Raw genomic sequence first — 15,225 nt, 5'->3', positions numbered from 1 at the left:
AAGATTTTAATAAATATGTAACATTGAGATTCACAATACATGAGTCATTAACATTTAAGATTTAATTAGATACATCACTAATGATGCTAACTAATTTTTTCTAAATCAATTAAATATTTATCTAAATTGATTATGTTATAAAAGAAATTATCATTCAAACAACATTAAATAACGTGAATGAACCTCCATCATTAACATAATATAAATAGTAAAACTTTAAAAAGATAGATTACACGGTTGGACTTACCAATATAATATGTTACTTGTGTTTGTGTTTATTTTTCTTTTTTTAAGAAATATTACTTGTGTGTTAAAACAAACTATATCATAAACATTACATCCTTTAAAAATTCACAAGTTTTAAGTTATAATGTATCTTAACATTTAGTAAAAAAAAAGCATATTTAATCAAATAAAAGGATGACTCATGGAATCAAGCTGGTCCAAACTACCAACTCATGCGTTGATGGATGTTCTTGATAGGTAAATTTAGCTTGTGTTATTCTCAATAGTTGAATGATTCTTAGCAATAAATGAATGTAAACTACTACTATGCATGATTCTTACATTGCTAAACTGTTTTTTCTAATTATAAATTTAAAACAATTATGGCGGCATAGTTGAGAGCATAATCAAATTTAAAACATCTTTTTCAATTTGTTTTTTTTAAAACACTTATTTTTAACTCTATTATTATTCGTATTATACACTAGTATGCGATTCTGTACGGTATGTTCTCCTTTTAAGTGAACACATATGTAATACTATTTAATTTTTTTTTTAATTTCAATTTTAATTAAAATTATTTGTTAAGTGAAATTTGTGATATGTATTCTTAGGTAGCATACCAATGGTTTGTAGGCTATATGGGTATGTGATGGGAGGTCAATTTATAGACATGGATGTATGTTTTAAAATGTATTAACTTAATTAGTAGTCTATTTAACTTTGTATTAATTTAAGGTAGCATATGACATGCACAAATAACAAATTTGTCTATAATACAATATAGTTGACCTTTAACTTGTAAAAATAAATAAATTTAAGAAGTTAATATTAATTTACACTTTCACACTTAAAAATTAAATATTTTACATTAATGAGTTTAAATATTCAATGTTATTTTTTAAAGATCTTTATGAGAATCAACATGACCATATTTAATGTAGTATTTAACAAGAAAATATTACCATAATTATTTTTTCACAGTTATTTAAGCCATACAATTTTACTGTTTTACTTGTATTAACTAGTTAATGAAATTAAAAATAAAATTATTAAAAAATAAAATTCAAAATTATGGAATCATCAATTTCTAATTTTAGGAAGAATAAAAAATAAGACTAACAAACTTAGTCAACACTACAAGAAAAGTAGTCATTAATTTGATTGTAGAGAGGTATATAAAAATGTTGATTGGATTTTATTTAATTTTGAAATTAATTAAATTATCTTTTGTAAATCATTTTTCATTAAAATAAAACTTAAAATTATTAATAATAATTACATAATTCTATTTTAGATTTCGTTATTACATAAATCTTAAATTTAATTCCTAACCAAATTAACCAATAAGCAAAAATTTTAAACACACTTCCTAAAATTACACAAATATCATACTACTAGATTAATCAATCATCAAATTTAAGTTGATATTTCTAGTTAAAAAAAATAAACATATTTACCATTTTTATTGGTTGAAATTCTAATCATCACACGTTCAAATCTCGTTTACCTAATATCAGAGTCAGTCAAATGTTGAGTAAAAAAAATTTCATTGCAAGATTTGGATGATTAACAAACACATTTGTAACCTGCAATGTTTGAAATCTATCATAGTTTTTGGTTTTACCTACAGAGCCTAAAAGTTGAAGGATTTAGATAATTGGATATTTTTTCAAATGATTTACTAGATAAATTACCCTAACAAACAATAAAAGTTATGGATAGATTAGCATTTAACATGTTGGTAAATGATTAGTATGACAATTATGAATTATGAATATGACAAAATCTAAAGATTTTATACTCTTATCAATAAAAAAAATTGTTTAATAACTATTTTTTAACTTGTAGTTTTTAAAATTAATTTATAACATTTTTTCAAATATTATTTGAAGTAGTTTTTAAGTTTACAGTTTTTATCTAATCATTTTTTTTATTATTTTAACTAAAATTTATTCTCATCATTTAAAATTTAAAATAGTTTAATATAAAATACATATATTTTAAATGCAGAAATAAAAATTTCTCTCTCAACAACAATTTCATCTTTTGAATTTTTTTTATCTCAATTTATAAGGTGAAAATACACCCTATAAAAAATCGAAAATAATCATCAGATTTTAAAGATACATCTCCGAATCCACTTTATATATATATACAATTTATTTGTTTTTAAGTTATACCCTAATTTTATTACTTAATTTATTCCGGAATCCATTTTTAGAATTTCTCCCAAAATGATCTTTTGAAGCTCAGAACAAATACTTAGATGCTATAGTTACTCATAAAATGATACCAATGTCAGTAGACTTTGGTGTGACGGGTCTTTGTAACATCAGTTTGAACAATACTATAAAATGATATCAATTAAAATCACCACTCTTTGAAATTTCTTACTGAACAAATATCACTGAAGATTATTTTTTTATTTATTAATATAGACTTTGTAAATTGTTGAGATATGTGTTCTAAAATGGATAGAGAGGTTTTGCAAAGGATTAAACCTTAAGCATCAAGAAAATCATTTTAAAATTTGATTTAAATAATTTCAAAATATAAAAAAAATTAACTAAATTAATTAATTTATTATGTAAAAAAAATTAAATAATAAATTACCATAGTCATCGATGTCTTGTCATAATTTTTTATATCTTAATTATCACTATCACGTATGCAAAATTGGAAGGGGCCAACAAAATCCCAAAAGAGATAACGTTGAGGATCAAAAAGTTAATTTTTAAAATGGACGGGATTAAAAGTTAAAAATCATCAAACTAGGAGGGTCAAAAGGACATTTACATCTATTTTAAATTAAAACAACTCTAAAATAATTACTAAATTACCTTCCCATCTTACGAGCAACACAAGTTGTAGCTCCATCATTATCTAAAGTTAGTTGAGACAACTCTAAAATTATTAACAAAATCACATTAATTCATAACTTCCAGCAATTAAAAGTAAAAAAAATAAAATGCTGAGAAGTTATAAACAAAGAAATATACATAATTCAATCTTTTCTTTTTATCTAATTCAGCTTGAAAATCTATTATCTTTGGAGACTTAATCAATATTTGGAAACATATCAAAGCTTGAAATGTGAATGGATTCAAGGAACTACGAAATGCATCAAGCACTCGACCACCACTATTAAACGCAAACTCGGAGGATAACATAGATATTCTAATTGCAAAATATCCATAGTAATGCGGGAAAGAACATGATACTTATTTGTTTTTCCTTTCCACTATTTCAAAATGTCAAAACTAACCACACTTTCCTCAATACCATATTCTACATATTTATTTATTTGGACTTCACCTTGATTTATCCTCATTATCAATCTAAATTGGTTATCCCGATCCTCCTTCTCAACATATCCACCATTAACCTCAGAGATAGCAAAATTTGAAGATATCATACTAGACTCGCACGTTTCAAATACAAATAGGATACTTTACCATGTATTTTTCAAACAATTTTTTCACAAGATCATATAACTTTGCCATCATCTCCTTACACTTGTCAACCTCATACATCTTTTTAAAGTAAAATTCAATGTAATGATACTTATAACGAAAATAAATAAAAATAGCCACAAATAGTAAAAAAATTTATCTCACCACTACCCTAATATTTGTTAAACTTTTCTTGCATTTTTGTTATCATCTTCTTCAACGTATCATCATCACTATTCACCCACATATTCAATAATTTTGTAATCTCAATCAACTTCTTGAAGAAAGTATTGGCAGTAGCATGTAATGACTCAAAAAAAGAAAGTGTTTCATCACAAAAAAACCTTCAAAATTTAGTCAAGAGCACGATTCCAATCATCTTAGTTAGGACAACTTTCGAAATCTCCCTCAAGAAAAATCTTATATGCGACCTTAACTTATTCCAATCAATAAAAAAATTTGTTCATATTTTTCAATCATATTAACGTCAAATAAGTGGGATTCCACCTAGTTGGTACATCAAGTATTACTTTTGTCTTAGTTTCTAAATTTAGGTCTTGTGCACGACTTTTAAAAGAGGCCAATCTAGAAGGAGAAAACTTAACAAAGCAACCCTAATTTTAATAATTGAAACATCACCACAACAACACAAATGCACTACTCTCCTTTCAACAATGTTTTACTATTCCAAACACACATGTATCTACTTAAATATGAAATAAAAACACTATTAGAACTTGCATTATCAACTATCACACAATTTTTTAAAGCCAAAATGCAATATTTTCTTTATTAAAGCCCACCCATCATCAATATAATGGCCAATAACTCACATATAATTCATGTTTTGTATTGAAGTTCATATGTCAGTAGTAGTAAGGGAAACCATTTGGTTATTTGAAGACAAAACACATTTCAATAAAAAAATTTCAACATTAAAGATTTGAATGCTATCTCTTGAAATAGTGGTACGGGAAGAAATTTTCAATCTAGGTTGTACCTCATCAATAAATTTCCTAAACCCTTCATTTTCAACAAACTTAAAAGAAAGTTCATCTATAATTGTCATTTTTGCGATTGCCAATCTAAACTTCACTTGATTAAAATAAACAAGCTTAAAGCTAACACTATTAAGACCATCTTCATCATTACCCTTTCCTAATACAAGTGTATTTTGTGAACTACTAACTTTCCTATATGGGTTTGTTTAGAAAAATCTTCAAATTTTTCAGCATATTACTAGTTTCATGGCTAGAACTATTTGCAGCATAAGATATGAAACAATTGTCACAAAATACATAATCTTTCTTCTTTGTAAAATGTCTTCGAGCACTATACGGAGGTCTGTAAGTTTATTTTCTTTAACTTGGTTGGTAATGGTGATGGAGTTTCAAGCCCTTGTTCACGGGCCAAATCAACAACTTCAACTCATGTTTGCACAAGAAACAACTCCAATTTCTTATTGATTTTGAGCATCTGACATTTGAATTTGAGGAGAAATAACACCATCAATAATGTTTTCCATGTCTACAAAACATTATAAATAACATAAATCATCGCAATAAGTAAGAAATATATAAAAAAGAGTTTGTATCATAAACATATAAAAAAGAGTTTCTATAAAAAAACATATATATATTTTTTTTTATCATAACAGAGTTTGTACCAATAGACATTTGATTAAATGAAAGATGAAAAATTAAATCATACCTTATTCGTTTCAGGAAAAAGCAAAGAGATGAAAAATTAAATCATACCTTATTCGTTTCAGGAAAAGGCAAAAAGAGGAAGAAACTCTTGAATGGTTCAATTTGATTGGGGGAGAAGGTGAAAAAGATGAAAACATGTTTTAATAGTTTTGAAAAATGAATATTGTTTCCAATTTGCAATTTGGGAAGAAGGTTGAATGGTTTTTAACAATTTGCGATTAGAAAAGAAGGTTAAAGGACGAGACAAAGCTAGTTTTTTGCATTTACGATAAAAACATATTTCAAACAATCAAACTCGAGAAAGTTTGGACACCCTTTAACACCACTACAAAGATATATCATTCACATTCTAATTATCATCTTATAAACTCTAAGCGGAATTTTCATGAAAGACATATATAATATAAGGATCAAGCTAGAAAAACTCTCTCGCCTAAGCTTACGTACCCATATGCTCTTGCATATGCAATGGAGAAAGTCTTCAATTATTAACATAGCATCCAATCAAAGTTTTAGTAAATATGTAACACAGAGATTCAAAATACACAAGCCATTAACATTTAAGATTTAATTAAATACATCATCGGCGTAACGACTTTTTGTTTGACGAATTCTAACTAATTTTTTCTAAATCAATTAAGTATTTATCTAAATTGATTTTGTTATAAAGTAAATTATCAATCAAATAAGGTTAAATAACGTGAATCAAGCATTTTAAAAAGATAGATTACACCGTTGGACTCACCAATATAACATGTGACTTGTGTTTGTGTGTCTTTTATCTTCTTCTTTTTTAGGAAATATTACTTGTGTGTTAAAACATACTATATCATAATGATTACATCTTTAAAAATTCACAAGTTTTGAGTTATAATGTATCTTAACCTCTAGTCAAAAAAAGCATATTTAATCAAATAAAAGGATGACTCATGGAACCAAGCTGATCCAAACTACCTACTCATGCCTTGATGATGGTTGTTCTTGATAGTTAAATTTAACTTGTGTTATTCTCAATAGTTGAATGATTCTTAGCAATAAATGAATGTAAACTACTAATATACTAATATGCATGATTCTTACATTACTAAACTACTTTTTTTAATTATAAATTTAAAATAATTATGGCGGCGTAGTTGATACATAATCAAATTTAAAATATTTCTTTCTATTCGTTTTTTTAAACAAACACTTATTTTTAACTCTATTATTGTTCTTATTATACATTAGTATGAGTATGCAGTACGGTATATTCCCCTTTTAAGTGAGCACATATGTAATACTATTTAATCACTATTTTTTCTTAATTTTAGTTTTAATTTTAATTATTTGTTAAATAAAATATTTCAACATGATCATATCTCATGTAGTATTTAAAAAGAAAATATTACAATAATTGATTTTTCACAATTATTTAAGCCATACAATTGTAGTATTTTAATTGTATTAACTAATTAATGGAAATTAGAAAAAATATTTTATTAAAATAATAAGATTCAAAATTATGGAATTATCAATTTCAAAATTTTAAAATAAGACTAACAAACTTGAAGCATCTCTCAGCCTCCTACACTGTCAACACCTCGTAGTCATTAATTTGATTTTAAAGAGGTCTATAAAAATGTTGATTGAATTTTATGTAATTTTGAAATTAATTAAATTATCTTTTGTAAATCATTTTTTATTAAAATAAAACTTAAAATTATTAGTAATAGTTACATCAATTCTACTTTAGATTATTACGTTAATCTTAACTTTAATTCCTAACCAAATTAACTAAGAACCAAAAAAATTATTCCTTGCAATGTATATCTATCACTACCCCGAATTATTAATAACTCATTAAATTTTTGTAACCTATATTTTTTTCATTCCACAAAACAAATTATCTCATAAGTATGGAGGTTTGAGATAACAGACTTCCTAAAACTACACAAACATCGTATTAGATTAATCCATCATTAAGTTGAAATTGATATTTCTAACCTCAAACCATAAACACATTTATGACTTTTACTGGTTGAAATTTCAATCACCATACATTCAAATCTCATTTACCTAAGGTCAGAATCGGTCATGCTGAGTAAAAGAAACTTCTTTGCAAGATTTGGATGATTAAGAAACACATTTGTAACATACAATGTTTGAAATCTATCATAGTTTTTATTTATTTTTAAATAATCAATATTTTCAAATAAAATTTTAAAATAATCAATTTTTCAAAAAAATATCAAAATAACCATTTTTTTCTACTGATGCGTCAGTTGAACTAGCGCATCCAACTAAGTTACATAGGAGGCGCCCAGAGCTTTGGCGCATGCATGCAAAACATTTTCATGTAGACGCCACATGCATTGGGCATGCATGTATGCATGTGTGTGTGCCACATGCATTGGCGCATGCATGTGTTATGTGTGTGTGGAGCCTAGTGCATTGGCGCATGCATGTTTTGGTTCTTCTATAAATACCATGTGCATCTCCCATATTTTTTTAAACAACTTCTTACCCTCCATCCATTTTCTTCAATTTCTTCAATCTCCTTCAATTTTGATTTCTTTAATCATGTCTGAATACATTCACAAGAGAAAGGCTTGGAACTTTCCACAGTCGCATCAACCTCTATCTAGTTCCACTCTATATTGTCCCCTCGATATGCCTTCATTGTGATCCATGGACTCTACAAAACTGTACCAACCTTTAGTATGGTCAAACACCGTGACCACATGTGTGTTAGCTTTGTCAGCTTCGTGTCTAATGAATTTCATTGAAGCATCACTGAACAACTGTTGGTGTAAGCCCTAGAGGTCAATACTTTTGGTACTTGTATCAAATTATTTATTAATAATAAAAGACTTTTTCTTTATTATGTTTGTTTAATAAAGTCCCTAGAATAACTAGTTCGTTTAATGTATCAAGTGTGACTTAATCATGAGATCCCATTAAACATAAGGACACTATTCTTAAAGTATCTGTAGTCGAGCTTTGTTGTGAAGTGGGATAACATTAAAGCATTAAGACTATTATGTATATAGACCGATGATCACATCTCATGGATCATGGATAAGGAGTTATCAAGTCTTAAACATTGGTATGAATATTAGGAGTTATATTTATACTAGATTGACCCGCTATGAGAATACTACATAGAATGTTATGCAAAGTGTCATAAGTTATTCTTATGTTGATAGTGGTGTATACCACCCTTCAACCTAAAACCACTATGAGTTAAGAATTATAATATGTACAAACTTGTGATGATTCTATAGATTAGTAACATACACATATATACCAATGAGAAGGGAAAGCGTGATCCTACAATTAAGCTAGTATTGATGGCTATACACTGAATATGGAAAAATAATATCCTATCCTATAATTAGAACATAAATGCTATTGACTATACATTAAACAATAGGAACATGACATAAATGCTATTGAATATACATTAAACAATGGGGACATGATAGTGATATTAAGGAATCATGTTTCTAATTCCCCCCTTCAAACTAGTGGTGAGTGGATAACACCAAGTTTTTCTCTGAGCTGATTGAAACGTGTGTGGCTTAATGGCTTGGTGAGGCAGTCTTCAATTTGATCAGTTGTAGGAACATAGGAAACAATAACTTCATTTTATAGTACTTGATCTCTGATATAGTGAATATCAATTTCAATGTGTTTGGAGCGAGCATGAAGGACAAGATTTGAAGCTAGTGCCTTGGCACTCAAGTTATCACGCCACAATATGGGTTTCCTTGGAAGTGGGAGTTTAAGTTCAGCAAGTAATGATTGAGTCCATGCTATTTCAGCAGCTAGGTCAACTAGGGCTCTGTATTCTGATTCAGTGCTTAATCTTGATACCATATTTTGCTTTCTTGATGACCAAGAAACAAGTGTTTCACCAAGGAACACACATTGACCAGCCATGGATTTCATGTCATCAACACTAGTGGCCCAGTCTACATCAGAGAAGCGATGAATGCCCAGATCAGTGGATGACTTGATGTGTAAGGAATGATTTATGGTGCCTTGAAGATACCTAAAGATTCTTTTTATGCCTCGTCAGTGTTCAAGTGTTGGTGATATCATGTATTGGTTGAGTTTGTTAACAGAGAATGCTAGATCAGGTCTTGTGTGAGTCAAGTATTGTAAGGCACCTATGGCTTGTCTAAACACAGTTGGGCGGCTAGTTTATCTCCCTCAACTGTGAATTTCCTACCTGTTATCATAGGTGTGGGACATGGTGAGGCTTCGTCCATCTTGAATCTACTCAGTAAGTCACTAATGTACTTAGATTGTTTGAGATACATTCCACTAGTATCTCTTTTCACTTCTATGCCCGAAAAGTAGTGTAGCTGACCCAAGTCTTTGAGAGAGGATACATCATTAAGCTGAGTGATGAAAGCTTGAAGTAACTTGGTGTTGCTTCCTGTAATTATTATCTTATCCACATAGATAAGCAGAAAAGTAATGTGATATTTACCTTCTAGGAGGAAAAGAGAGGAATCACTCTTTGTGTTTTGAAAACCCCACTTCAGTAATGCAGCCTTGAGACTATCAAACCAAGCTCGTGGGGCTTGCTTCAGTCCATAAATTGCTTTAGATAACCTGCATATGTGATTAGGCCTGGTTGGATCAACAAATCCTTTAGGTTAATGCATGAAAATTGTTTCCTTGAGATATCCATTTAGGAAAGCATTGTTAATGTCTAGTTTCCTGACTTCCCAATTGAGATGGACTGCAATTAAAAGGATGATTCTTACAGTGCTAGCTTTGACTATAGGGCTGAAGGTTTCTTCATAATCAATGCAAGCTGTTTGTTGAAATCCTTTGGCAACTAGACTAGATTTTCTCCTTTCTATGGTACCATCTGACTTGTATTTGGTCTTGAAGACCCATTTTGAGTCAACTATGTTTTCTTCATCTTGATAAGGGACCAGTGTCCAAGTTTTGTTAGACATGAGTGCTTGCAACTCACTTTGCATTGCTTCCTTCCATAAGTGCCTTGTGAGAGCATCCTTGGCATTTGTAGGTTCCATTGTATCTTTGTAGGTCTCAGGTAGACCAATGTACGGAAGCTTTGGCTTGTGAATGCCTGACTTGCTTCTGGTTTGTATGATGCTTACGTTGCTTGCTTCACCTCTACTTTACTAGGTTATGTCAGGTTGTATCTCTGGATGAGTTGCATCATCTAGTACAATATCTTCAGATTGTTCTGTGATATTGTTGTCAACTTATGTGGCATTGTTGTCATCTTGTGATTGTTGCTCAATTTGTGAGTTAGCTGAGTTCACTTCATCTGAGATATCTCCTTCAGGGATTTCATCAGTGATAGGATTACTTGCGGGGAACAAGGGAAAAAGAGAATGATGGATTGTTAATTGTTTTTAGAGGACCTCTTGTATTGATAAAACCATTATGGAATGGGAAGTGATCTTCATTGAAAATAACATGTCTTGATATAAAGATCCTGCCATGGGAATTGAGACATTTATACCCTTTGTGAGAGTTACTATAGCCTAAGAACACACATCTCGTTGTATGAAATTGTAGCTTGTGTTGATTGTAGGGTTTGAGACATGGATAACAAGCACAACCAAAGGGTTTTAAGAGCTTATAGTCAGGTTCCTTATGAAGCATGAGTGAGTAAGGGGTCTCATTTTGGGTAACTTGAGATGGAATTCTATTTATAAGGTATACTAAAGTGGAGAATGCTTCCCACCAATATTGGAATGGCATTTGAGCTTGTGCAAGCAGGGTTAAACCAAACTCAACTATGTATATATGTTTCCTCCCAGCTCTTCCATTTTGTTGAGAGGTAGAAGGACAAGACATTCTAAAACCTATGATAGCTTCTATTGCAAGTCTCTGCACAGGTTTGTATTCACCACCACCATCACACTGAATTACTTTGATTCTCTTATTGTATTGGTTTTAAGCCAAGGCTTTAAATTGAATGAAAGCTTGCACAATTTCAGACTTTTGTTTTAAAGGATAAATCGAAGTGAACCTACTAAAGTCATCAACAAAATGCACATAATATTTGACACCAGAAGATGTCATTATTGGTGCAGGGCCCCATACATCAGTGTGAACCAACTCAAGTGGTTCCTTAGCATGAGATGAAGAAGACTTAAAGGGTAAGAGGTGCATTTTCCCATATTGGCAAGCCTCACAAAAACTAAAGTTATCACTAGGTGATACTTTGACATTACAATTTTTTAAGACTTTGTCTAATATGTTGTTATTTGGTTGACCAAGTCTCCTATGCCATCTCTCCCTGACAGATATATAAGCACTTGGGATACTTTTAATTCCCGAGAGCTGGTATAATCCATCTTTAATTATTCCTTTTAATATTGTCTTCCCTGTCAACTTGTCCTTCACAAAACAACAATTCTTATCAAACTCAACAAGAATGTTATTGTCAGCAACCAATTTAGATACACTTAATATATTTTTGGTAATGTTAGGCACATATAGTGTATCATGTAGATTAAGTGACTTGAGTTTGGAAGAGCCTGTGGCTATAACTTCTAGTTGCTTACCATTTCCAAAAATCAGAGAGTTCTTACCATGATGTTCATTTATTTCTTGGAATTTTTTAGTTTGATGTGTCACATGATTGCTTGCTCCACTGTCAAAGTACCAGTCATATTCTTGATTGGTTCCTTGTGATGCTAGGAATGCAAATTTCTCTTCCTCTTCTGCTGAGTGATTTGATCCTGAGTAGGTTTTGTTAAACCTATAGAAGCATTGCACTGCTGTATGACCAGTCTTTGAGCATACTTAATAGTTAGGTTTAAAGAACCTGCCTCTACCTCTACCCCCTCTCCAACCTCTCGAGTTGGAGCCTCTCCAGTTTCCATTTGAGCCATGGAAGCCGAGTCTATTATTTCTCCAATTTCCTTTGTAATCAGTCTTGTTTGCAACATTTGCTGAGGCATTGAGACTTAAGCTGTTAAAGGAATTGAGCTGCTCAATTCTACTATCAAAACTCAACAATTGAGATTGTAAATCAATCCAACTGAGATTGATTTGATTAGAGAGTTTTACCACTAGAGGATTGTACTCAGAATCCAATCCATTTAGGGTTTGAATGATCAGCTATGAGTTGAGAATTGGATTTCCTGCCAGCTTGAACTTATCAGCAAGAGTTTTCATCTTGGACAGATAATCATGCATTTCCATTTCACCTTTCCTGGCACTGTGGAATTCTGACTTCAGGTAGGTGATTCTAGACCTTGTATGTGCTCCAGCTAGACTTTGGGTCTCCTTCGAAAGTTGCTTTGAATTTTCACAGTGCAAAAACTATGTTGCAACGTTTGCAGTCATGGAATTCTTTAACCAACCTAGAAGTTGTTGGTCATAAGCTTTCCAATCTTCAAATGAAGGATTCAACTTCTTGCTTGAATTTGAATTTGTGATATATTGCTCATGCCACTCCTTTGTCCCTAGCATGTATCCTTCAAGTTTGCAGCCTCTGATAATGGGCAAGACTAAGGACCGCCAGAAGGGAAAATTGTCTCTATCCAACTTAACAAAGATAGTTGATGGAAGATCATTTTTGTTGTTTGTATTTGTAACGGATGCCATGGTTTTTAATTGGATCACGAGCCTTTCGGCAACAACCGCTTTGATACCAAGTTAAGAATTATAATATGTATAAACTTATGATGATTCTATTGATCAGTAACATATACATATATACAAATGAGAAGGGAGAGCATGATCCTACAATCAAGCTAGTATTGATGGCTATACACTGAATATGGAAACATAATATTCTAGCCTATAATTAGAACATAAATTCTATTGACTATACATTAAATAATAGGGACATAACATAAAGGCTATTGACTATACATTAAACAATAGGGACATGATACTGATATTAAGGAATCATGTTTCTAATTCTATGGACCCTAGATATAGAGTCGAGTGCTTTATTGTTGATCAAACATTGTCCATAACTGGATGACCAGAAAGACAGTTGATGGGTACTCCACGAAGCATGCTGAGGGACATGAGTGGCCTAGATGGAATTTTTCCATCCTGTATAACAGGATAAATGTCTAAGGGCCCAATATTGAATTGGACAAGGATGCCATGATCTAGCCTTATGTTCAATATATACATAAGGGAAAAGGGGTAATTATACACATAAGTATTATCACAAAAAGGGATTTGTTAGATCACATGACATTTTCGTGTCTTAGGTAGCAGTGATGTGTTGCTAGATACCACTCACTGTTTATTATGTTAAACACGTGATTTAATATAATTGCCAATATCGTGAAAACCTATAAGGTCACACACAAAAGGACAAATTGATGAGAGATGGAGTAAATAAGGAACACCGTAAGGTACAGTGCACTTAAGTGAATTGTAGAACATCGTAATGTACGGTGCACTTAAGTAGAATACACAATATGGTAAGGTACCACGCGCTTAAGTGATTTTCGGTTTACCATAAGATATGGGCCACATACACTTATGTGGGCTTTTTAGGTTGCAGCCCACATAAATTGTTATATAAATAGAACCCTTGGGCAGAAGCATATCGCTTTATGAAATTTCGTTTCTCTCTCTCTCTCTCTCTCTCTCTCTCTCTCTCTCTCACACACACACACACACACACACACACACACACACACACACACACACACACACAGAGAGAGACATACACACACACACACACACACACTCAAAACCTTCATTCGTAGCAGCTAGCACTGAGACTGAAGGAATCCGTTCCCGTGGACTGAGTAGAGGCGTTGTCACAATTCAACGCTTCTGATCACTCCATAGATCTACATCAAAGGTTTCAATCGCCACAAGATGTAACGGTTTCTATCACTAATCATGCTCATTCGTAAGGATGACTAAAGGAAATTTTTTAATTTCTGTTGCGTTTTGGATCACAATTTTCCTTCAGTGGTATCAGAGTCACTTATGAAACCATGCATCTGATAGCTGTTTATTTTCTATATTTTCTGTATTAATATGATTAAAAGACAAAATGAATTAAATAATAAACGAGTAATTAAATTTGGCATCATATGTGTATGATTTGGATGATTGATGTTGACTATGCTTCAGAATCCGACGTTAGTATGGTGAAACAGCGATACATCGCTCGTCCATAGGTTACACAAATGAGATCGATCAACTTATATATATGATATAAGTAATTCTGATGCAAAACATGGTATATATGATATATTGTTTCTATTTCGTTCATTCAAACACTTAATGATTGTTATTCCTTTAAGAGATCAATGGTCATTTGCTTCAGAGTCCGATATTAGTATAGTGAAGCAATGACATGTTGATCAATGATACTGAATTATCAATCGAGGTGTGTTTGACGGTATCAAATTGATGCATTAGGATTCATGACGGTACAAGGGTTGTGCTTTCAAAGAGTTATGCGATTAGGGTTGTGACTGCACAAGAGTTGTGCTTTAAAGTATCAAGTATTGATGCGAAAAATGACGTCGGTTTCAAATGAATTGTTCATTAAAATTTTGCGTCGGGGCGCTGCCTCTGACAACCCCGCAGGGGGCGCTTCCCCCTTGACCCCCGTCCGCTGACCGTGCAGCGGAACCACCGGCTAACTTTGCATAATGTGATCAATCGCCGAAATTTAATTTGATTTATTTAATTAACAGAATTAAATTTAATAATAATAATGTATTTATTATTATTGTTGATTCTAAGTGTTGGCAGCAATTTTGGTAAAACAAAGAGTGTTCACAAGATGTTACGTGTGATGTCTTAACATGAGATATCCTATGTACCTGCTGGAGTTCAAGAACATGTTCATGCAGGATTGTTTC

This window comes from Lathyrus oleraceus, chromosome 5 (assembly GCF_024323335.1).
Source record: "Lathyrus oleraceus cultivar Zhongwan6 chromosome 5, CAAS_Psat_ZW6_1.0, whole genome shotgun sequence".
In the NCBI taxonomy this organism is placed as follows: domain Eukaryota; kingdom Viridiplantae; phylum Streptophyta; class Magnoliopsida; order Fabales; family Fabaceae; genus Lathyrus; species Lathyrus oleraceus.
The sequence above is the reverse complement of the archived record's forward strand: the minus strand, read 5'-3'. Positions refer to the sequence as shown.